Source organism: Balaenoptera musculus, chromosome 16 (genome assembly GCF_009873245.2).
Source record: "Balaenoptera musculus isolate JJ_BM4_2016_0621 chromosome 16, mBalMus1.pri.v3, whole genome shotgun sequence".
Classification (NCBI taxonomy): Eukaryota; Metazoa; Chordata; class Mammalia; order Artiodactyla; family Balaenopteridae; genus Balaenoptera; species Balaenoptera musculus.
In genome coordinates, this window is record NC_045800.1 from 1,901,364 (window position 1) to 1,926,667 (window position 25,304).

The window sequence follows — 25,304 nt, forward strand, 5'->3', positions numbered from 1 at the left end:
AGTATCCACAAGACAGCTCACAGTATATGGCTTAGAATATGATCTATAGCCCTTGAGGAGGAACTAAAGGTCCTTGACTTTGCTTAATGACTAAACTGTTATTATTTAGTCTTGTTGGACTGTTTTCCTTTGTCTCTACATTTTCTCACTTCTCTGATTAAACTTATTCTTTGGCTGAAGTTTTTCCACAGACAAAAGGCAGGTGGAGGACATGGGGTCGGGGGGCAAGGACCGTAGGGTCCTGCTCCGTTTCAACCTGACCCCCTCCCTTTGCTTCTCTTCCCGTGTGTCACCCAGACAAGAACCTGTCCTCCAGACCGTGCTTCCCCCGCTATCCTGCCACACACCACCCACAGGTGGAGTCCTGTCTGTGGTCCCTGGGTGGGCAGTGACCCTCTCTCCACCCAACAGTTTTCAAGTCCTTCTTGGTGATGCCGTGTCCCTCACTTCCTCATCGTCTTAGGACCTCTCGCTCAGGGCAGACGTCCCTGGGAGAGCTCACCTCAGGAGGGATCTCCCTCCTCGGGTCCCCAGCCCCGCAGGGAGGGTCCTTGGAAGGCGGGCAGGGGGCCTGGACCTGGGTCTTACTGGCCCGGAGCAGTAATATTAGAATGGAGGTTTGACCTGTCTGCTGACATGAGCAAGAATGACAAACACGAGTGGATTCCTTCCCACGTGTTTCCTTGTTGACAGCTGTGACAGATTCCTCGTCCTTGATCTGCTGAGTGTTTATTTTCTTACTAAATGTTTACTGTCTTTACTGTTCATTTTCTGGTTGCTTCATTTGAATGATACGCTTCAAACAATTCATCAACAATAAGGAGGGAAAGTTGTTCCTCTGTCTTTTTTCCCCCAAGTACGTAAACTTTGCTTTATTTATATTTTCCCCATAAAATATTTAAAGTGTCAACTAGGTTAAAGGCTCTTGATGATTCATGAAACAGCTGTAGAGATAACGAAGCGATGATTTTGCAGGGGGTCACTGCTATGAAAGAAAGCTTAAAGGAAGGCCTTTAAAAAACCACCGTGCTCGCCTTTACAGACAATTATAAGGTCCAAAGGCAGAGCCAGGGGGTGGGGGGCAGAGGGATGATGTGGGGAGAGAAGAGGGCGGGTGGGCACGAGCGAGAGGAGGGAGGGTCTCGGACAGCCTCTCAGGAGCATGGAATGCGGGGCAAACAGAGTTGTTTAAACGGAACGTTAGAGATTTTTGTCATGTGATAATTCTCCACCTCCACTTTCTATTTCCCAAGAAACAATCTTTAAAAATTGCATTACACTTAAGAATGTTTTTACGACCATGAAGAGAATACCTGCTGTTTGCAGAAGTGGGGGAACGTGGAGCTCCGACCTCTCCCAGGGCCTGGGTGTACTTCTCCCAGACGCAGGGCTCAGCAGCGTCCTCTTGTCGCCTGAAAAAAATGCACAGCCTAGAAGATGAGAGTTACACTTTATTCGGTGGACAAAACTGAGGACTTAATCCCGGGACACAGCATCTCAGATCGCTCGGAGGGGCCGCTCTGAAGAGGTCAGGGTGAAGCCAGGATACAGAGGAGTTTCTGCAACAAAGACCAGGTAATCAGAACATCAAAAGATGACTGTTAAATAAAGAAAACCAGACATCTCAAGTTAAGGAATGTAGCACTTTTCTGTGTGTGAGAAGATGCAGGAGTCTGGGCTCACTGAAATCGTCCCTTTGATGGGCACCTCAGCTCTCTGGGGCCGGTGTCCTGTGCTTTCTCATCCCGAGTCTCCTCGGGGCACCGCCGGCTGCAGGGGCTGTCAGCTAGGTGGGGAGTGGGCGACAAAGCCTGCCTCTATCCCAGGTTCCCTCCGGGCTCCCCGAGGGGCGGCTGCCATGTGACGGCTTGATAGCAGCAACATCCTTTGTTTACTGATACGGCAGTGACAGTTTTAGTTCACACACTTCCCTCTGGTGCAGTTTTGTGGCAAATCGCCTTTGCCCAAAATGAACGCCCCCTTTGCACCCCTCCTGCTCGTCTTGCCTGACACTCCCAACAAGGTGGGAGCTGGGTGGGAGTCTGCACCCGCCTGCACCAGCGGGGAGTGACAGATGCGGTGCTGAGCCTCCCCGGGCCAGGAGGGGAGGGGATGCCGCGTCTCCTAGCTCCTCCAGGCCGGGACGCCGCTCCGGGGAGCCGCCGTGCTGTGCGGAAGACCTGGCCCCCCGGAGAGGCCCGGTGCGGGTGTCCCACTCACGGCCCCAGCTGGGGGCCACGCACGTGGTTCCCGGCCTCAGAGAGGCAGCCGCTGACCCTGGGGGGAGCAGACACCAGCCTCACCCAAACTGCAGGCCTGTGAGCCAAACGGGACATGCCCGTGCTCGGAGCCGCCGCGGTTCAGAGTGATTCGGTAACCAGGACAAGCTCCTGGCTCCAAGCAACCAGCACACTTGATGTGCAGGTAACGGAGACACCAATCATGGTGGCTGATGTCACGAACGCTGCTCCGTGCCAGGCACTGGCCGAGGGCCTCCCGGGTCCTCTCAGCAACCTCTGCGGTGGGTTCTGTTACCCTCCTCCGTTCACAGGAGAATCTCAGGTCTGGAAGGGTGAGCAATTTGCCCAAAGGCACCTAGACTGCGATGCGGGCAGGGCTTGCACAGAAGCCGGTCTGACTCTGGAATCTGTGCTCTAAACCACTACCCTCCCTGACCCCCGACCCCCCCAGCCAGGGCACATAGGACTCAGGCCACTGTGGTTGGAAGTGGTCATTCCTTGCTTTGCTCAGGGACGTTCACGTTTACTGTGTGTCTTCGCACCAGGCCCTGCGGGAAGGAAACCCCAGCAGCGGCTCCCAGGCCGGCAGGAGGGTCAGCCCGTGATGGAGCGGTTAATGCAGAGCTAGGTAGGTGCTGCAGGAGAGGGCGCAGGGCAGTGTGAGGAGGGGAAGAGGTGGAGGGGGAGGGAAGAGGTCAGCAAAGGCTCAGAGTGGGGGGGGCGAGATCAGCCCCAGGAACTTCCCACAACATCCTGTCCCAGCATCAGTGACCCCACAAGGGCATGTCTCATGCACCTGAGGCCCAGGGAAGACCCAGCGCCCGGCCCCTCCTGGGGGAGCATGCAGCACAAACACACCAAATGGCTGAGTCAGTGACGTGGCCCGGGAGGCTTCTTCAAAGTCTGTCACATGTGTGTCCATGGAGAGCAAGATCATATTGTTGGATGGCCTCATTCATTCATTTGACCCACAGATATTGGTGAGCTTCTAGGAGGTGCCAGGCAGGAAACGAGGAAACGAAGAGATGTGACCCCGCCCTCTGGGAATGACCTGGTCCGTACGTGGGGTCACAAAGGGGTCGTGGCTGGGACAGAGGTCCAGGGGCATGTGCCCAGTGTAGATAGTCACGGGGAGCCTCCCGGAGAGCGGAGATGGGGCTGGGCAGGCACGGGAGGGGCCAGGTCCCGGGTCAAGGGCTCAGTGGGACCAAAACCCCAGGGCGGGTGGACCTGCTGAGCTGTGGTTCTTGGGAGGACGAGGCAGTTGTGGTGGGAGCAGAGAGCACCTGCTGTAGGTGGTGCGTCAGCCACAGGGGTGCAAGGGCCGCACGTTCACCCCTGTGAGGGGACAGCCTCCCCCAGGCGCCCACGGTCCTCAAGGTCATTTCGCCCAACCTCTACCCTGGACGGTACTTGAATCAGCACCATTGGTATTTGCCCCATTTTCTCCCAGGTCTTCCAAGCCTCACGCCCCCTTGTTCTTTAGAAGCACAGAGCCCTCCATCCCGGCGGAGCCAGGCCTCGCTGGTCACTGGCCGAGAGCCCGTCTCATTTCTGCCCTTACCCTGATTCCAGTTCACGTCTGATTTGGGTCCAGTCACAGGACCATTCTCATCCGGTCCCTGCCCTGCCCTCGGTCTCATAGGCTCAGGCCCCGGGGGCTGGGATGTCAGTGCTCTCTAACCCCATGAAAGGGAAGGGGTGACTTTAAATCCACTGTGTCCCTGGCCTGGGTGACACAGCTGGCAGCTGCTCAGCTCCCTCCATCTCCCTGCTATCGTGTAAGAGAAACAGTAAAGCCAATTAGCTGTACTGTCTCCCTGTTCACTCAGTGCACAGGCGCCGGGTTTTCAGATGCAGTTTGTGTCGGGTGGCTGTGAATTTGCAGCGCCAGCCGAGACCGTCCTGAAATGATCAATTACTCCCAGCCCAGTCACCTCACCCAGATGCCCTCAACCTGGTGACCTCCTCCTGCGAGCCACAGATGAAAACAGCTGCTCCCCGGCTCCGTAGCACCTCTCCCCGACACAGAAAAGTTGTAATCAGATGACTTTATCAACTCATTCTCTTCAGGGCCCGGCACACGCGTTTTGCTGTGAGCACTGAGAGAATAACCTGAAAACAGGGAGTGTGCAGAAGCCGGCCCTCAGCCGAAACTCAACTCCATCTCCATCCCACCCAGGGCATCAGGATGCACCCCGAACACAGCTGGATGACGGACCCTCCCAGGAGCTGCTGTGAAACCAGAGCGACACCTTTAGAAATGGCCCACATCATCTCGTGGAGGGGGGGTGACAAGGGTGCTCATGCCTTAGCAGGTTGGTCCTAAACCAGAGGGTCCCTACTTTTCCATTTTTCCCCTGCCCCTAGGATCCTGGCTTTATTCCCAGGCTGGCATGATCTGGCATATCCTTGTCGCCCCAAGAACAGCAGAGGGTGTCCTATGCAGTACCCAGGAGGCACCACTCTCCCGGCGACCCTAGCAGCCCCCCGGCCGGGTTCCAGCCGCTGCTCATGGAGAATCTCCTTGGGGGCTGCCATCCTCATTCCCTCTTTGTTCCAAATGCCCTCCTCCACGTTCTCCAGGAACACTGCCCCCAGCAGGTAGAGCCTCATGCCAGCGGTGCTGTGCCCTCATGGTCAGTCCTCAGCCAGCCGTCTGCCAACCTTCTGTCCAGGCCAGTCCTCCACGTGCCCCCTTCGGTGGACTCTGGGGATATCGTCAATCCTCCGGGAGTTCCGGACACTCAGGTCAGGAGACCCCCGCCCACCTGGTGGGGATGACCCAGGTGCGGGTTCCAGCAGGCCACCCAGCTGGTTCTCTGAGGACACTGAACTTTGTCACTTTTCAATTTTTGGTGGATCGGGGGTCGGGAGGAAAGGGAAGTAAGGATTGAGTAACATATCAGCAGGTCCCTTGTTTTCAGAAATGCCACGGAGCTGATGGGAAGAGCCCAGGTGACCCTCCTGCTGCCTGGTGGCCAGCAGCACATGTGCCCCTTCACCTGCTCTCACGGGGACCCTGGGCTCCAGGTGCCCTGGCCTGGAGCGCCTGTGCCTGGCGGGCCTGCCAGCCTGGGGGACACCTGCCCGTGTCGCCTCCTCCACCCCTGCCCGAGTCTCTTTCCTCCAGAGCCGAACACCAGCTCCTCCAGGGCCTTCTCAGCCTCCAGCTGCCGGGAGGAGACGGGGACCCGCAGCCACTGTACTCAGCTCACCGCGCGGCCTGCTTCTTCCCTTGCAGGGCTTTTCCACGTGAGAACATGTCTTTTCTGCGAGGACCCAGAGGCGGGATTTTAAAGCAGTATCTCCACCGGTAGGTTCACATCAGTGACATGGGCACCTACGTGCCGTCCACTGCTCACGCAGGCCTGGCTCAGATGGTCTAAAACAACGTCTCTGTTGAAGGGGGGGAACTCCTGTCCTTTGGTCTGGATTCTTGTTTCTCTGCTTTTGCTGGGCTATGACCTTGTGAGCTACAGGAAGGGGGCTCACTGGACACCGGTCAGAGCAAGAGGACCCTCTCCACCTGCTTCCGTGTCCGTCCCTCGGTCCCGGAACCATCCTTACTGCCTCCACCACCCCTCGCAGGAGGGGATTGTCTAAGAGAAGGCAGAGGGGCTCGAGGCGCCAGCTGCGGCGAGAAGGCGTAGAAACATTTTCATTTCAGGAGGATTGGTTGCGTTATCAGGAGAAATAACCCTGTGGCTTTGTTGCCCTCGAGAGCAGAGCTGGCATCAAGGCCTCTGTGTGCCCGGCGGCCGGTGGTGGAGGTTCCAGCGCCGAAGCGGTGCTGAGCTAGCAGGCCGCCCTGCTCCCTCCTCAGTGAGTGCGTGCACGTGTGTGAGGTGTGTGCGTGTGGCTATATGTGTACACGCGTGTGCAGTGTGTGTGTGAACAGCCCCATGACAGTGCCTGGGGCACAAGTGTGCACCAAAATAGCGCCGTGTCCCTGCACCTTCTGTCGCCCACTCCCCTGTCCTTAGGCAGTCTGTCCCCTCAGAGGCTCTTTTAGAGTGAGCCTCTCAGCAGGATGCTGGGGACCGTGAGTGTTTCCGGGTTCCCCTGTGCCCCACCTGGATGTGTCTGTTCTCTGAACCCTCTTCCGTGAGCCGTCCTCTAGGGCCCCTGTCTTGGTCCTGCGTGGACCAGTCTTAGGGAGATGATTGCCACCTCGTGGGGGTAACAGTTAAGAACATGACCACAAACGGGACGACGGTTCCCAGGGGAGGACAAACACCCCCTACAGCTGCAGGCCGACTGGGTGGTGGCGTTGGTGGCAACGCTACTGGATTCATCTCCACGTCGTCCGCGGTGAACCTCTCTGTTCCCGTCCTCCTATGCTGCCAGCGAAACCTTAGAATGTGGGCGTCCCACACGCCTCTTACGATAAATCACCTTCTGGCCAAGTGTGTCGAGGAGTGACACACACTTCCGCCCCTTCCAACTTCCACCACTTTGCCGCCCATACCCACACCCCATACGCAAGTCAGAGACCCACACCAGCAGCCCCCTTGTTTTGCAGGTCTGACCGACAGCACTGAGACGCTCTCTGAATCCAGATGTATCTGCAAACATACTGCCTTCACCAATCTTACCTTTTACACAACGCACTGCCCTCGGAGATCTGAAAACAGAAATCCTGATCCAACCATGGCTCCTGAAGGCAGGAATCAGTGTATCAGAGGCCACTTCCCGTGTTTTGAAAGCTGTCCCTCTCAGCCACGCCCCCCTGCTTTCCGCCCCCCTAGGGGTCTCCCTTCAGGGCAAAGGTGATGGAACCTGCTCTGGGCACCAAGTGCTGACAGCTGCCCGGGGACAGGGGAGCCCCACGGTAGCTCACGTTCATGGCCACTAAATTTTGGCTGAATCACAGGACAAAGTCCATAATGGGAAGACATAAAATAGGCCCACAAAATGCTCAGGAGTTTTAGGTTTTATTTAGGATATAAAAGAAACATTTATTACGGTCCTGCACATAATAAATATTTCTTGCCACATGCATCATCACTCGGCAACTGACACCATATTTTAGAAATGGAAACAGCCCATAAAGAAGCCGGTGAGCCCGCCGTGAACGCATCAGCATCGCCCGGGAGGCAAAGGGAAGGACCGCTTCTCTCTGGGCTGCTCGCAGTAAAGCGTAAAGTGTTCCTGGCGCCAATTCAGGGGACTATGAACTCCGGCAGCCGGGACGGTTTCCGTGAGGTCAGGTCAGCAAACCCTGGGTTCTCGACTTGAGGAGCCCCTTGCCCAGTGGGCTGTCGGCTGTCCGAATCCTGCCACCGCCCTCATCTCTAGCTGTGGACGGTGGGACAACTAACTAGGTCCCACGTGGCAACTTGGCAAAACAGATGCTGCATCCCTACCAAGTGCCAGGGCCTGTTACGTTCTGGGGATGGAAGGCGTAGACCCAGCCCCTGCATCCAGGGCTCACAGTGGAGACAAGGGAGACGTGAGACGGGGCCCTGCTGACCTAGCACAGCCAGGTCCAGGGTGTTATGGGCTGAAGGCAACAATGGCCCTCGATGTCCTCAGTGCAGACCCCCTGCCAGGCATTTCTCTGCTTCACGCTGCAGACTCCCGTGATCCTCACATGCACCCAGGAGCTGGTCAAGACTATCGCCCCATTTTATAGATGGACAGACTGAGTCAAAGAGAGGCCGTGTGCACTGGGGCAGTGACTGGAGCACAGCTGGCTGTCTCGAGGACCTGGGTGTCCAGCCACCGTTCCACACGGCCCCCTCACAGTCAGGACGGGAGGTGACCTCCAGGGAGAGAGAACTTCCTGTGATGACCACTCTGTGCCCAGAGCCCCATCAATCCTTTTAGCCCCTCCCCTCCCGCACTCACCCAGCTCTCAGGAGTCCTTTCTTATGCCTTCTGAGGCTCAGACAGAAGGCACTTACCTAGGGCCACAGACCTAGCCCACACCCGACCTCGTGGTCCCTCCAGGGCTGACTCACGTTCAGTGTTGTTTGGAATAGAGCCAGAGGGTCAGCGAGGGCTGGTGGGCATCCAGCAAGCTAGGGCTGGCCCTGTAAACTCTCGGAAGAGGCAATTCGGTTCTTCTGCTGCCAGATAGCGGTTCCCGTCTCGTGAGGGCTGCAGGGCGAGGGGGTCACACGTGCAGGTGGCTGGCACAAGACAGGCCCAGCCGATGCCACATGCACAACATCTTAGGCCTCCAAGACGTCCTTATCACAGGGAAGGAACCCTGGGGTCTGGACTGCACTGGACGTGGCCAGGACCCAGGGCCTGCGGAGGCGGACAGTGGAAGCGGGGCGGAGGAGGTCAGGGAGATGGCGGGTATGGGGACAAAGATTCCCCCCCGTCCAGCTCAGATGGGGAGGAGACCAGCCTTGCTGCATTTAATCGCCCCTGCAGAGGTATTATTATAATTCCATTTTCTTATTATTCAGGCAGAGTTAGGATAGAGAATATGTAACCTGATTATGTACCATATAATATATGAAGCCAGGAAGCTCTTAAAATTAAAACATTTAAAAAGAACTATCTGGGGAGGTAGTTAAAATCCATTTATATCCTTATCAAATAATGAAAATATCTCCAGAAAAAAAATCAGCCTCTCAGCTATGTGTTCACTTCCACGATCATTTGTGGTTTTAGTATTAAGTCTAAAGGCAAATTTACATGAAAATATTTAAGATTTAACTGTTCCTTTCATCCACAGGCTGAGAAAGCAGGCCGGATGCAGGGTGGCTTTTTAAAGAGCCTCTGATCAGGTGGGGGGTCGTGGCTGGGGGGGGAGCGGTGTCCTCGCCTGTGCACCCCCCTCCCCCCAGCAGCACCGCCTCCTGCTGGTCCGGGCTTGGCCACGGGGCGGGGGTGGGAGGTGGCATCCAGCAGCACAAGCCGGTCAATCCCTCCTCCTCTGTGGGACTGTAATTCTCCACCCGTAGGTGAGGGTTTGGGTTCCATCATCTCCAAGCCTCCCTCTGTGGGTTCTGTGCTGCCTCCCAGCCTCTGGCAGCACCCCCGGGGCTGTGAATGAGGCCACCGCAGAGGCCTTAGCTGAATGCTCCGAGCTTGGTGGAGCCTCTCGTTACCTTTATGCATATTTCATGAATTAGTCACCTTCTCAGCAGTCCTCGCACCAAACCGCGAGAGGCTGTTTGGGAGCAAAGACAGGGAGGCCAGGGACGCTGCCAGATCAGATCACGCTGGTGACCGAGGGGCCCAGGCCAGGAATGGGCTGCTTTTACAGCAGGCTCTGGCCGCGTCTGGATTGCTCAGCCCGGGAGCGGATGGACCCAGGAGGCAGCGAGGCTGGGACCGCTTGGTGAGTAACACGTCTCCTCTTGGCAAGCAGTGACGGCCCGAAGTGGACGGAGGCCCGGCTGGAGACCAGGACGGGGAAAGCGAGGCCCCAGGAAGGAACGAGGGCTGACTCGGCACCAGAAGAATGACAGGCGACGTGCTTACACGTCCTAACCGTCACCCTTCCCTGTTTCTGAGCAACACTCAGACGGACCTAGATGAGATTCTGACCTGGATGAATTAAGGCCTTTAAAAAATGTTAAGATGGAATTTTTCAAACATGTAGAAGAGTGGAGAGAAAGCAGTGAGCCCCAGGACCCCAAACCTCATGTCAGGAGCCCCAGTCCCCATAGCTGGGCCTTTGGGTGCCCCCTCCTCCTCCAGATCCAGACTTCATACTCCAGAGTTAGCACCTAGGGTCAGGGGGTGACCGAGGAGGGCTCCTGGGCACAAGCCCCAATCAGCATCCCACTCAGCTCTGCCCGGAGTGGAGACGGCCCTGACCCTGCGTTGGTGACATAAAGAGAGAAACAGTCCGGACCCCAGGCCCCTGCTCCCAGGCCCCTGCTCCCGCCTCGTGCTGCCGAGGGATGACCAGCCCAAGTCCACCTCCCAACAAAGCCCACCTCCTCCCTAGGCCCGCGGAAATCCAGCCACTCGGCCCGCCGGGTCCTCTGTGCATTGGTTGGTTTGATGTTTCTTTTCATTTTCAGTTTTGCGTGCACTTGTTGTTTGGGCGGCGTTGTGCCGTGTAGACCAGTTTCCATGGAGGTGACATCTGGGTGTGGCTAGCCCGGTTCTCCTGGGCAGACAAGCTTCAGCAGGTGCAGAAACCGCTCGTCCGTGTGGGCCCAGTCTCTCAGGTGCTGCTGGGCCCTCGGTCATCAAGGGCCTGGCCCCGCACTGCTCAAGGTCAGCCGACCTTCCTGCTGTTTTCTTGAGTTTAGAATCAGCTGCGCGAAATAGAAATTTGTGATGAAGGCCCAATAATGAGACTAGGACAAAATCTACATCTTTAGAAGTTTATTGATCGTCTCAGCAGAGTCGTTAGACAAACTATTGATTAATGAAAAGACTTTTTTTTCTACGAGAGAGGCATTGAGAACTCTCTTGGTCAGACTCAATACAGAAACGCAGGAAAAGAATGTCTCCCGAAACCCCTGGACCGAAAAGCTTGTGTTCTGAGTGGATTGGAGGGTAGTTACTCTGCAGCCAGGGCCGGGTGAGCTCCGCCCGTCATAACCAGGCCCTTCCCTGAGCCCACACGCCCTGCCCGGGTGCAGCCCTGCAGGGAGGGTCGTGTGTGCAGTTGTGAGGCTGGAGGGACAGTGCCGGTGACGGTGACCGTGTGCGCCTCTGGCTTCAGGAGCCTTCGTGGAGGTGACGCGAGGACTCTCCTGTGGCTAGGGTCTTCTGTCAGGGGGCGCTCGGGGCGCTTTGCCGTCAGGAAGGGAGTGGGCTGCAGAGGTCTGGAGGGGGGGCCGGGGATCTGCTTGAGAAGGGAGTGAAGCCAAGGGGAGCCACCTGAAGATGGGGTCACGTGCAGGAAGGAGCACAGCCCCGAGGCTGCCCCATGGACCCCGCAGAGCCGCCTGGTTCTGGGTGGAAACTTCTGTGTTCCTGGGCTCTTTCCTGCCGTGTTCTAGACAGCCTGGGGCCGGTCCTCCAGGGGCCACAGCAGCCCCTTTTGCGTTGCAGGGACACATGCCACACCCTTCCCTCCAACAGAATCCTTGGGGGCTGAGACCACGGCCAGAGCACATGCCCAGCGGGGCTCTAAGGTGGGTCCTCCCCTGGAACATCACACACGGGGTCTCTCCGTCGGGGTCAGGGTCGTTTCTGTCCTTGCTGACCTGTGGCTCTCAGGCACTCATGCCTGTTGCCATGAGCCCCAACCCAACAATTTCACCCTGCTTTTCTCAATTACCTGGACGACATTTACTGAGCTCAGCCTGGACAGACAGGCAGCAGTGGAGGCCAGGCCAGCTTGGGTGGAGGGGTGCTCAGGGTAGAGGTAGTGCGAGCTGTGTGCGCCACCAGGATGCAGGGACCACTGCCCCATTGGGCTGGGATGCTTTGAGCTCTCACGCTTTGGAAGCATGGATGCCGTAGGGACCCGCTGCACGGTCTGAGCTATGAGGGTTAAACATGCAACGTAGAGTTGAAAGCACCTGGGGAGCAAGGACTCACGTGTGTGTGTGTGTGCGCGCACGTGTGTGTGCATGGAAAGGAAAGGAGAAGAGTGCCACGTGGTGGGTGACCTGTCCACACCTGGACTGCAGGGTTGGATGGCAGACAGCAGCAAGGCAGGGCCTGTGGTTTCCTGACAACGGGGAGAGCAAAGCCCTGGATGTGTGTTCATTCAACACAAGACCCAGTGCACCCTGTGTCCACACACCCACGCACGCTGGGAAATGCAAGTGTCAGATAATTTGGGTACAGAAATTATTAAAGGCATCACTTCCTTTTGAAATATGAATTTTATTTTGCTGTAAAAATATTTCGTAGTGAGCACATAAACATTGGACATCACGTAGCTGTTGCATCAATGGAATCATGGGCGAGTAGATTGGCGCTGAACAATTTTACAAGTGTATAGTTAGAGGGATACAGCTTAGAGAAGGGGGTATTTTTGAGGAACCTCTGGGCATTGAAGACAAACCACCCAGGCAGGGATGGGAGGGCAGAGACCAGGACACTCTGCCCAGGGCTGGAGGAGGATGCGGCCGTCGGCCACACTGTGCCCAGAGCCCCCTCTTCCTCTGTGTCCCGAAGGGCCAGAGGCAATTCCGGTCCCTGCCGGGTGGTGGCCTGACATACTTGCTTCTCTGAGGGATTCCTTCTTTTCCAGCCAGAATCAGCTCTGACTCACCTTTCATATTAGTGATTAAAGAAATTACCTAGCTTTGTGTACAAAGAATTATTCTTTGTTCCCTGGCTTCTAGTTTAAAATTTTGAAACCTACAAAAAAAGATTAAAAATTGTAAAACAAACAGTGCTGTACTTTTCAGATTCATAAGTTTTCAGCAGTTTGTCATATCTGTGCTCTCTCTTTATATATGTATACACATACGTACACATACACCTCTGTAAACACACTTACCTTTTTCCTAAATTATTTGAAAGTGAATTTAAGACATCATGACATTTTACCACTAAATGCTTCATCATGAGTCTCCAAAGAATAAGAACTCTTGCCCACCCAGCCAAAAATGCCATTGTCACACCTAAGGCGTTTTGACAGCAATGCAATAATATCAGCTCATGGTCCATATTCAAGTTTTTTCTATTTATAAAAATGCCAGACTTTTTCCTCCCCCAGGATACAATCAGTTTCACTCACTAGATGTGGTCAGTTGTCTTTGGACATTTAAAAATCCAGAACTCCCTTCGCTTCCCAGTATTTTGTTTATTTTTCAGGACCTTGGTTCTTTGGAAGATCAGCATCAGCCCTTGGGACTGTCGGATTGTCCCATATGGTTAACCTCGGAATCAGCATTTTCGCCCAGAACTCGACTATGTCATCTTCCCCCTGCCTCCTGTCAGGAGGCACATGATGGCGCTTGCTCCGCTATCAGTCCCCAAGTTGGGTGGTGTCCTTGGAAACGCGCTCTGCAGTGCTGTGCACTCAGTGGGCGAGGCTGAGCCTGCATGGACGCCTGGTTCCAGCCACCTCCCTCCCAGGGTCACGACCCTTCACTTAGGGAACCACAGGTGGCAAAATAGTGGGACATGTGTGTTACACTGGTAAAGAGAAATATTCCTTTTTGCCTCTTCCTCTCTCATGGTCATCTGTATGAATAGGTTTTTCAATGCGTTATCACCCTTTATCACCAGTATTCTTTTTGATGCTCAAATGGTCTCAGATGTAGCCAGTCGGTGGTCCTTGAAATGGGCATCTGTGTCCTTTTGCCATGGAGTCCTTTGGCTTCGGGCTCTGCCTTATTTCTGGGACAGTGAGATGTCCTGGGTTCATGTGCCACTCTCCCTCTGCCAGGCTCCAAGGAACGCTGATTCCTTTTACTGGGCAGATACAGGAGATTATATATACATACACGTATAGGCACACACATCACACATATATACACACAATTACAGCAGAGGTACATGGAATTTTATTTTTATATTTTTAATTAAAGAATGTATATCTTTAAGATCATAGGCTATACCGACACTACTATTTCAAAGCCAGCATCACAGGTTTCTCTTACACCCTCTGTCGTTCTGCATGTTATTTCCCTTCCACCACAGTGAGAGCTCTCATTCATTTGCCCTCTCCTACAGTACGCACAAAATCATTTCACAATTACTACATCATTGCCACTTTCAACAGTAAACCTAACTAAAATTTAAAACTTTTTATTTTCGCTCTCAAAATATATCCCACTAAGGGTAGACAGAGTGCACTATTTAAAAGATCTTTGAATTATTTTCCTGTTTGTTTTTTGTTATAAATTTGATATACACTTGGGTCCATGTAGTTCTGTTTGAATTCAGTTTTATGGCTTGCTTTTATTTCCTCTTTCTTTCTTAACTAATTTCATTTCTTGAATATGGAAAATATTTACATGGCTCAAAATTAAAATCATAAAACAGATTAATCAGAGGAGCCTCACACCCATTCCTGCCCCTTCACCCTGTGTCCTTTCAAATCATACAGTTTAGTCTTCCTGGGCTTCCTTTTGTAAAAAAAACAAGTGATTGTGTACTATGTGCAATTTTTGGAATTTTTGTGTTTGTTTTTATTTTTACTTACAGACATAGAAAACAAACTTATGGTTACCAAAGTGGGGGGGGGATAAATTAGGAGTTTTGGATTAACAAACTACTATATATAAAATAGATAAACAACAAGGACCTAGTGTATAGCACAGGAAACTCTACTCAATATTTTATAATAACCTATAATGGGAAAGAATCTGAAAAAAAAAATATATATATATATATATATAAAACTGATGCTATACACCTGAAACTAACACAACATTGTAAGTTAACTATAGTCCAATCTTTTTTAAATAGTAAAAGTAATAATAAAACAGGTCCTGCCCTCTCAGCATAGAGAGGCCCCTGGTCATTTCTCCGGTTTCCTGACTTCCCACCAGCAGGAGGTGCTGTGGTCCACATGACTATCCCCGGGGTGCTTCCACTATTCCCAGAGGGAAAAACGCTGCCCTGGTGAATGTGTGCAAAGGTGGGTTCATCTTTGAGGGGATTCCTAGAAGTGCACCCCGAGGCCAAATTGTGTGATTATGCCATTTTCTTAGACATTTAGTTTAGTTCCCCATCACAGGGAAGTAGCATTCTGTACACCAACCATCACTGGGGAAGGGGCCCTTCCTCCCACTACCTGCCAAGGGGAGTGTCGTCAAACTTATGAATTCGTGTTAATCTGAGAGGTGAGAAATGGGATCAACACGTTGTTTTAACTTACTACTCTCCTTTATGAGTAAAGCTGTAAATACATTTTCACAGTTTGTTCTTTTCCTGAATTCATCTATGGGGATTTGTACCACACAATATTAAAAGTATGCTGTTGTGTTTATCAATCTTTCATTTTATTATTTCTAAATTTTGAGTTCCAAATTGAAAAGCTTTTCTCATCTCTGGGTTACAGAGAAGTTCACCCCTGCTTTCCCCTAATGTTTGCATATACCTATTTTTATCTTCAGATCTATCTGAACTGTGTTATGATGAAAGATGAGAGGGATGGCCAAATTTTCCAAGTGGCTGTCAAGTCCCTAAAATCACTAAACAACATTTATATTCTCCCCAGAGATTGGAGAGATAGTCAAATATACTTTAAAATATACTAAATTTCCACATATAATTGTGTTGATTTATAGATTTCTACTTTCATCTATTGGTCTGTTGATTCATGTCCCAATATTACACTGTTTTAATCATAGATACTTTATCATATTTTTAATATCTAATGTTTCCCTTCATTGCTCTTCTTTTAATTTTTAAAAATATTTATTTATTTATTTTTGGCTGAGTTGGGTCTTCGTTGCTGCACGCGGGCTTTTTCTAGTTGCGGTGAGCAGGGGCTACTCTTCGTTGCGGTGTGCGGGCTTCTCATTGCGGTGGCTTCTGTGGTTGTGGAGCACGGGCTCTAGGCGCGCGGGCTTCCGTAATTGTAGCACACGGGCTCAGTAGTTGTGGCTCGCGGGCTCTAGAGAGCAGGTTCAGTAGTTGTGGCGTGTGGGCTTAGTTGCTCCGCGGCATGTGGGATCTTCCCGGACCAGAGCTCGAACCCGTGTCCCCTGCATTGGCAGGTGGATTCTTAACCACTGCACCACTAGGGAAGTCCTCCTTTTAATTTTTTAAAAGATCTTTTGCTTTAGCTTCCATATGAAATTTAGAACCTACTTGTTTGTTTTCAGAAAAAATAAACTCATTAGTATTTTTATTGGTATCGCAGGAAATTTATACATTAACCTGAGGGACCTGGCATCTTCATAACTTTGAATAGTCTCACCCCAAAAGAGAAGATGCCTTTCTATTCAGGCAAGTCTGGTTTTATTTTTTTTAAGTAGTTAAAAGATTTCCTCATATAAGTTCACAGTTTTGTTAAGTTTATTTTTTTGTATTTTTTTTCTTTTTATTCTATTTAAATGGTGTTCTCTAATCCACCATCCCCTCTATGTGGTCATTGTTTGTACACACAGAAGCTATTTATTATTGTGTTAATTTTATATCCTGATACTTCACTGAATTTGCTTTGCTTTTGTACATCTAGGTTTCAGTTTTACTTTAGTAAATTTAGCTTTATCCTTGATCCTCCTGGGTTTTCTACGGATATGCTTACACAGCTGCAAACAGGAGGTTTTCTTCCTGCCCCTCTATTCTTTCCTCCTGTGTGATTGCACTGCAAACAGGAGGTCTTCTTCCTGCCCCTCTATTCTTTCCTCCTGTGTGATTGCACTGCAAACAGGAGGTCTTCTTCCTGCCCCTCTATTCTTTCCTCCTGTCTGATTGCACTGCAAACAGGAGGTTTTCTTCCTGCCCCTCTATTCTTTCCTCCTGTGTGATTGCACTGCAAACAGGAGGTTTTCTTCCTGCCCCTCTATTCTTTCCTCCTGTCTGACTGCACTGCAAACAGGAGGTCTTCTTCCTGCCCCTCTATTCTTTCCTCCTGTCTGATTGCACTGGCTGACACCTCCAGCGGAACATCCAGCAGGCATGGAGATGGTGCATGCGGCATCTCACCATGTTTTCTTATTAGGAAACAGCTTGGCTTTGGGACTGAGGGATATTTTATCACATCAAGGTTGTTGCCATCAATTCCTACCTAATTGAGCATCTTTGTTGTTGCTGTTTTAATCAGAAACTGGCCTTGGGATTTGTAGAAGCCACAAATCAAGCATGAAGTTTCACACAGGGCTGTCTCCAAGCACTGTGTCCTTGGAAACTACAGGGTGAAAACAAGCGGGGATCACTGTGTCTGCTTCACCTGCTGTGCAACCTCTGAGATGTAGACCTATCATGGATCAGAAGCTGTGCATTCAGGACTTGGGTCGACCGGCAGGAAGGAATAAAAGACTGAGGCGCAGAGACCGCAGCTTCTGTGTCCCATACGCAGGGTGGCCCTTGTCCACGGCAGCCAGACACGCTCAGGTGGGAGAGGCCCAGCTCCTGAGAGAACTTCCTGTGAGAGGAAAGGGCCGTGTGCACTGAGCCCGGCCAGCACCCTCCCTCAACACTAAGCAAACCAGGCATTAGATGAACACTTACTGTGCCCATTGAGTTTGAGTGCCAGCTGAATGCATTGTTGGGTTGGGGTTAAGTTCTTTAAAAAGCTATATATCAAATGGATAAACAACAAGGATTTACTGTATAGCACATGGAACTATACTCAATATTTTGTAATAACCTATATAAGAAAAGAATCTGAAAAAGTATATATATATAACTGAATCTCTTTGCTGTACTCCTGAAACTAACACAACATTGTAAATCAACTGTACTTCAATTAAAAAAATACAGAAAAAATAAAATAAATAAATAAGCAACAAGGATCTATTATACAATGCAGGGAATATAGCTAACATTTTATAATAACTGTAAATGGAACATAACCTTTAAAAATTGTGAATCACTATGTTGTACACATGAAACTTATATAATATCGTAAATCAACCATACCTCAATTAAAGAAAAAGGATGTAAATTCAATGAAAAGAAAAGCTATGTTAATTCCTCGGTTCGGTGCTCTAGGCTGGTTTTTAATCTCATGGCAAGCTCCCCTGCTCTGGACCCCGGTGTTCGTGAAGAAGTGCTTGTGTGTGAGTGGGAGGTGCCTGAGAGATGACCCCCATAGCACTCATCCTGTGCCGGCTGCTCTGGGGGCCGAGCTTCTAGGGAGCTTTCAGGAAGCACCACTCTGTGTCTGACCACTGTTCCCATCCAACAAAACTCTGAGAGGAAAGCTCTTCCTCAGAGCAGGTGCTGGCCCTGCTGCTGGAACACAGCCCCGAGTGTTTGGGATCCGGCTGGGAATGGGGCAGGATCCACAGTGGCCACCTGTCAGGGGCTCCCCTTGCTGGAGTCCCAAGCGTGGCTCTGAGGCTCCGTAGGTTCAGAGCTGGAATTCCAGACCCTGGGGACCACCTGGTCCTTACTGGCCCCACAAAGCCAAGTGTCAACCCAGACACCCATTTCCTGTGTGTCATCAGCAAACAGATCTTCCCACAATCCAGGGCGCTTCATCCGTGGTGAGGACGCCAGGAGAGCCGGCCCCGCAGCCACAAGTGTTCCTGGCGCGTGTGCGGTGAGGGCAGGGGTACTGGTGGGGCTGAGAGGTCGACGCAGAACTGAGCTGTGGTCGGCTCCTGCCTCAGTAACTGCTGTGGAATAGCGAATGATACCCCACTCACTGTTGGAGACACCAACAAGATGACAGGTGGGAGAGTCCCGTCAACAGGAAGCTCTGAAGGTTGCCAGGACGGCTGCTTCCTACTCTTTCAACAACGCTTATCAAGTACGTAGCCTGTGCCAGGAATTGGGGACCACGGGCTGAAGGAAAGTCCCGGTCCTTGCCCCACAGAGTTTAAAATCGAATCTTGTTTTATTTTCAGTTGTTTACACATGAGGGCAGAGAACCACTCTTACTTATTTCTGTGTTTCTCTCAGAATGTTGGCATTTAAAACTCTCAAGAAAATTTATTCATTGAATGATCACTGGTCAACCTTGAATTTTCCTTTTGTGAACTAAGTTAAAGACGTATGCAGAACATAGTCTCTTTTCCTATTTTTTTAACAGTTTTTCCTATCTTTCTAATAGTCATGGATTTTATCACGTTAGCATTCCTGCTGGAAGACGGCACACAGGTGAAGTGTACATCTTACGGCTGACTTTTTCAAAAAGTGTCCCCGGGTTTCCTGATGAAAATCCACACTTCCAGCCTCCTTCGAGGTTATTTCCTCAAATTCCCTCATCGGCTTATAGTCACTCCTGTTATCTTCTGTATCAGAAATGACATTTTCCCAGCCCAGCTTCCTTATCAGACTCGTGCAATGCACTGTCTAAATGAAGAAACCATAAGTCTGGTCCTTAGAAGGCATCACTTCAGGATCCATCTCCTAAGTGGTCCAAGGAGCAAAAGAATCTCCCCGCCGCCCAGAGCCTGCATCCTGATAGGGCCCGCCCTGCAAACTCTGTTTTCAAACTTGGTTCCATAGACTCTGGACCATCCTCACGGAGGCAGTAGTGACTTGCTCCCTGTGTCTCTGGAGGGCTCAGGTCCTTGTGGGTGGAGGAAGCCCCAGAGGGGTCAGCAGCCCTGAGTCACCGTGAGAGCCACCAAGGATGGGGACCCTCAGGGGCCAGGGCAGGGGCAGGCGGCAATGCCACAGGCCTCGAGTGGGGTATGATTTAGGAGTTGGACTAGACGTTCCTTGAGTCTGCTTGCTTCCAGCATTCCACCCCCTTGTGGTTGCAGGTGGATTGTAAAAATGCAATCCCCATGAAGGGCAGGGGCAGCGCTCCTTTCTTAGACGCCCAGCGGACAGTTGCTTACACTCGGTTATTCACAGAAATGTGTTTGAATAATCGGCAGCTGAGAAGAGCTGGGGCCATTCTGGAAAAAGTCTTCAGATGCTGCAATCCTGAAGGAACTAGCACAGTGCGATGCTTTTGGAAGAATGGAGAGACCAGAGAAACAGAAAAGGCTTTTCACAGACGGACCCGACTGAGTCTGAGGGCTTAGTATTTAATCAGAGAATTGTTGCTGCTCAATCAGGGAGAGATGCATTAGTCAGTGTAACCTACCAAGACATTTCTTATCTTGAAAAAAACAAGGGGGCCATAGGGTTCTTACACTACACGATTATAACAAAACAAAAGCCACGTGGAGCTAAAGGCAGAAGCACAGCGCTGAGGGCAGGGAACAAGAAGGAAATTTAGGAGGTTATTACCTGATTTCTGGATGAGTGGAAATTTCTTGTTTGCTGTTTCTTTTTTTGTTTGAAGTAGATAAACAGTACAAGAAATCACAAGAAGATGATGTTCTTCTGGATAGGACTAAATAAATGTTCAAAACATCATTTGAAAAGCACACGAGATGATTTATAACCTGGGGAGCAGGAGTTAGGGAAGAGAATGTCTACAAATATACCAAACAAAGAGTCAATTTCCTAAGTGACAAAAACTCAAGAGAAATTAATAAAGTCTTTTGTTTTCCTTAATTGAAAAGTGGTTGAAGGAAATGAGTAGATTATTGACAAGGAGATTACTGATAAGCCAACTTAAAAATATTCAAATTTGCTGGTGATTAGTGAGAGACAATTTATCACAATAGTGAGATATTTGTTACTTACTAAATTAGAAAAGTTTAAAAATAATGACAATAGTTATTACCTGTTAGGGAAGAGTGCAGTGAGCTTGCTTCTTCTACTTAAGGATTAACTGGCACATTATGACTGTGGCAAAGTAAATAAAGTTTGTGTACAAAATATTTATTTCTATGGGAACCATTATGTTCAGGATATATAAAATGTATCTAATTAAACAATTATGAATCTAAAAAAAAAAAAAAAAGTCTTTCTTGACTCACAAAATTTGACCCAGTGATTCCTTTTGTTAGTATCTGTTTTACTTTTCTTAGTATCAGGAAACAGTCAAATTGACCACCAAAGACTTCTTTGTAAAGGTACTCATCTTAATATTATCCATAACAGTGAAAAAATGCAAAAGTCTTATGTCCAACCATAGGGAATTATTAAATTGTGCTAGATCACTCAACAGATAATTACACCACCAAGAAAATACTTCTCGAAAATTGTCAACAACATGTAAAAAATTTTACTACACAATATTAACTGAAAAAAAATCAGGATACAAAATTACACATGCAGTATAATTCCAATTATGTAAATCTCTGTGCATAAGCCCAGCAGAAAATGCAGATGAATTTAACAGTGCTTACCCCTGTGTTATGGCATTATAGGTCTTTAGAATACATTTCTTCTTTAAAATATCTCTTCTTTATACTTCCTTATAAGTATGTATCACTTCCTAAAAATAATAGTAATGACAAAACCAGAGTCCTTTACATAAAGAGCTGTATTGGGCTCTAGCAGCTGAGCTAGGGTGCTTGAGTTTCAAAACCCCAAAGTTACCGTGTAAATCAACTCCTCCTCTTAGCTGGACCTCCATCTGCCGCCTTAGTCAGCCTCCTGCAAAAATCACATCATTCTATTCTGCTCTCTATTGACTAAAGAAGCTCCTCGTCATACATCATTACACATTTATAGATCTTAATTTTCCAGTCTGTTTTGTCCCCTCCTGTCTGGGTGCCTCAGGACCCACCATGGCCTTCTGTCCCACTTCAGCTGACCATCAGAGGAGGGGCTGAGCCCAGCCACAGAGGCCAGGACTTCCACATCTGTGACTCCCACCCTGACCTTGGGACGCAGGGGTGGTGGCCCTGTTTGAGCCAATGAGTGGGCTCAAGGCTGTGCATTTCCCCGTGTCTGCCTCCAGCTGCCAAGGCATATATCATTGTCCCCAGCCCAGGTGTCACTGTCTTGGCTGGCCACAGCTGCTCTGTGTTTGGTCACTGAAATCTGCACAGTGGCCTCCAGCTAAACTCCCTTCATTCAGAGAATACCACAAGACCCTCCTGTAGAGGGGTCAGGCCTCAGCTGCTGGATGCCCTCACCTGGAGGTCCTCACCTGGAGGCCCTCACTTGGAAGCCCTCACCTGGAGAACCTAACCTGGAGGCCCTCACCTGGAAGCTGTCACCTGGAGAACCTCACCTGGAAGCCCTCACCTGGAGGCCTTCACCTGGAGAACCTCACCTGGAAGCCCTCACCTGGAGGCCCTCACCTGGAGAACCTCACCTGGAAGCCCTCACCTGGAAGCCCTCACCTAGAGGCCCTCACCTGGAGAACCTCACCTGGAATCCCTCACCTGGAAGCCCTCACCTGGAGGCCCTCTGAATCCAGGGTAAGAGTCAGTTGCTCAGGGGTATTTGTCTTCAGGGATGCTCTTTGATGTAGACAGTGTGTGAGCTGAATGACCCGGAAGTGGTGAGGCACTGGGGAAACTAGGAGAAGCTTTGTCAGCAAGGTGATGCTTGACCTGGGTTTTGAGGTGCACGTAGGAGTTTTTCAGGTGGGCAGGAGGCAGGCCAGGGGGTTCCAGGCAGAGGAAGCAGCACAGGTGGGGAAACGGGCTGGTTCAGGCTGTTCCGTGAGTGGGAACACAGGGCTCAGACAGAGGCCACTGTGATGTGTGTGAGAGGACACCCTGAGTGCCCTGGGATCGGGGCTGTGTGGCTGGATGCTAGGCCCCGGGCCCCGTTGTCCTCTCCTCGGGAAGACTTGCACTTCCCGCCACCGTCTGCCTCCCCGAACCCTGCTCTGGCTGCCCGCTTTATCCTGGATGCTGACTCTCACCGAGTCCCGCCTGAGAAGACATCCTAAAGGCCTCTGTGTCTCCCTAGAGGGGGACCTAGATGTGGGACCGTCCAGACTGGCACAGCCTCGTGGGGAGATGGGATGTCAGTGGGTGGATGTGCAGGCGTCCCTGTGGGCTTCCAGTGAGAGTACCCCTATGATGACTAGTGGGTGTCCGCCCCGGTCCCCAGGAGAGCACGACCCCACGGTCACTAGCTGGTGGCCTACGTGGTGTTTCTGACACATAGGAGTTGGTGCTTTCTTTTCCCATGCCGAGCCCGTCTTAGGTTTTATGATCCAGACACTCAGGGAATGCTGCTGTGGCATCTTCTAAACCTGAGCCCAACACTGCCTCAGCTCACTCCTAAGCCCTCCACCCAAAGACAGCCACGCCAGTAGAGGCCCAGAGGGCCAAGAAGTGATACTGCTTAACCAGCGAGAAGGTGCTTAAAACGTATGCAGGAACACGCGGTCTCCAAGCACCAGCACAGGGAGAGCTTAGTAATAACTCATATCTGCCCCTTGGGTCACAGGTGAGGAGACCAAGGCCCTTGCTTGAAACTCAAGGGAGGGAGATTATCACCCAGAGTGAAAGATTTCCAGTTCTGATATTCCATAGCGGGTCATTTTTAGACCGGGACTGACGTCATTGTCTCGGACACCTGAGCACCGTCTCTCTGAAAGGCAACAGGGATGCAGAGCAGCGAGGGCTGGGTGACGCTTTCAATCAAGGCCACCTGGGCCTCTGGGCGTGCGCTTGCTCTGAACCCAATGCGTCGCGTCTCTGTTTCCTGAGGACAGCAGCTTCTTTCTCATCTTCCTTTCTAAGTAAATAACATTTAGATGCTCTAACCCAGCGGTCCCCAACCTTTTTGGCACCAGGGACCAGTTTCGTGGAAGACAATTTTTCCATGGACTTGGGGTGGGGTGGGGGGGATAGTTCAGGCTGTAATGGGAGGGATGGGGAGGGGTGGGAAGGGGTGGGAAGGGTGGGGAGCGGCAGATGAAGCTTCGCTCGCCCACTACTCACCTCCTGCTGTGCGGCCTGGTTCCTAACAGGCCGAGGCCCAGGGGCTGGGGACCCCTGGTCTAAACTACACTCTGCAAGTAATTCCTACTGGGAAATTCTACAAGTTGTTAAAGTCTAGAAGTTCAGTGCTTCTTCACTACATATATGTATATAAATATATATATAAATATATATTTTTATATATATAAACATATATATTTTATATATAAATATATATTTTTATATATTTTTTATATATAAAATATATATGTTTATATATATTATATATATATATATAAATATATATATGTATATATTATCATGGATCTCTGTGATTCTGAGAAAAGCTATATTCTACTGACACATGCTCATAGAAATTTGCATACAGTTGTGGTATATCGCACCAGAGACAACTATCTTTAATAAAAACAAATGACCACATTTTGTAGGAAATATCTTTTAGCCTTCATTTGTTCTCATGCAAAAATTGATTTCCAGTTTATGTAAGATAACTTACACAAATGTTAGTTAGACCAGTAAGACAAAAAAGTGCACTTAAATAATGCATAACAGAAAAAGTCAATGAAAATATTTCCACAGACGGACTTAAGTGAGTTGAAAGTGAAGCTGGCACTTGGACATGGCAACCTGTCATCTTTGACCTCCGAGGTGGCTCACCAGTCCACACTCCCTGCAAGGGCACAGTCTTCCTGTGTCTATAACATACACAGCATCTGGGGTGGTGGTGGACTTAGTGGGATGCACAGGGAAAAGCTCATCTACTCCATCTTGCTGGAAGAAGCCCTAGATTCCTTTTAAAAGAGAAATGGAAAGATATTTTCTTCTGGGCTTTTGTCTGCAGAAATATGGGAGAGGCAGCCCTGAATTTCTTTTTTTTTTTTTTTAATTTTTTAATTAATTAACTAATTAATTTGTTTATTTATTTATTTATTTTTGGCTGTGTTGGGTCTTCGTTTCTGTGCAAGGGCTTTCTCTAGTTGCGGCGAGCGGGGGCCACTCTTAATCGCGATGCGCGGGCCTCTCACTATCGTGGCCTCTCTTGTTGCGGAGCACAGGCTCCAGACGCGCAGGCTCAGTAGTTGTGGCTCATGGGCCTAGTTGCTCCGTGGCATGTGGGATCTTCCCAGACCAGGGCTTGAACCCGTGTCCCCTGCATTGGCAGGCAGATTCTCAACCACTGCGCCACCAGGGAAGCCCCAGCCCTGAATTTCTGAAGCAGGACAAAGCTCTCATCCATGGAAAGCTTTGCAGTCGCACTCAACGTGGTGATGGTGGGACTTTTAATCACACTGCTTACCTTGCTCACATGTCAGCAGAATTCACCGAGCGAGCCGAGCTGTGAATTACATCTCCCGTGTCAAGCTGTCCCCAGAGCCAGCTCCCCTTCTCCCGCAAAGCGAAGTGTATGTATGAGGTTCAAGTGGGCACTTAAGAACGCGTTGAAAAGCAAAAGGATTTCTGCGGAGAAAAATCTTACATCCTACTTCCATTTCTTGACAAAAATCTCTTGAAAGGCAGTAATTCAAGACTGTCTCTTATGAATTTGATAAATCCATGGTCATAGGCATTTTCCAGATAATTGATGGTGTTGGAGTGTAATCTGATATCGGATGCGAAGAGACAGGGTGGCTCATGGCGCTTATTCCTACACCAAAAGCAGCACAGCCAGATGGGTTGCCAGACACAGAAGGCATTCTGTCTGTGTATTGAATACTAAGATTTTTACTACAGTCAAACTTACTCTTGGAATGAAAACTTTCCACAGTTTCAAAGATATGTACATCCTTTGAAGTTTAAAAAAGAAGCAGGAGAGGGAAGCCGAGGACAGGCAGCATACAGATCACGATGG

The 25,304-nt window shown here is 50.3% G+C and overlaps 2 long non-coding RNA genes across 2 annotated transcripts; both read left to right on the forward strand.

The window, feature by feature from the left end:
* Positions 1-1,274: 1,274 nt before the first annotated feature.
* On the forward strand, positions 1,275-3,337 carry LOC118882938. Its single transcript, XR_005016887.1, has 3 exons — positions 1,275-1,575; positions 2,786-2,868; positions 3,215-3,337. It is a non-coding gene; the product is annotated as an uncharacterized LOC118882938 (long non-coding RNA).
* A 1,120-nt stretch (positions 3,338-4,457) lies between these two features.
* On the forward strand, positions 4,458-5,518 carry LOC118882939. Its single transcript, XR_005016888.1, has 3 exons — positions 4,458-4,558; positions 4,827-4,991; positions 5,485-5,518. It is a non-coding gene; the product is annotated as an uncharacterized LOC118882939 (long non-coding RNA).
* Positions 5,519-25,304: the final 19,786 nt, after the last annotated feature.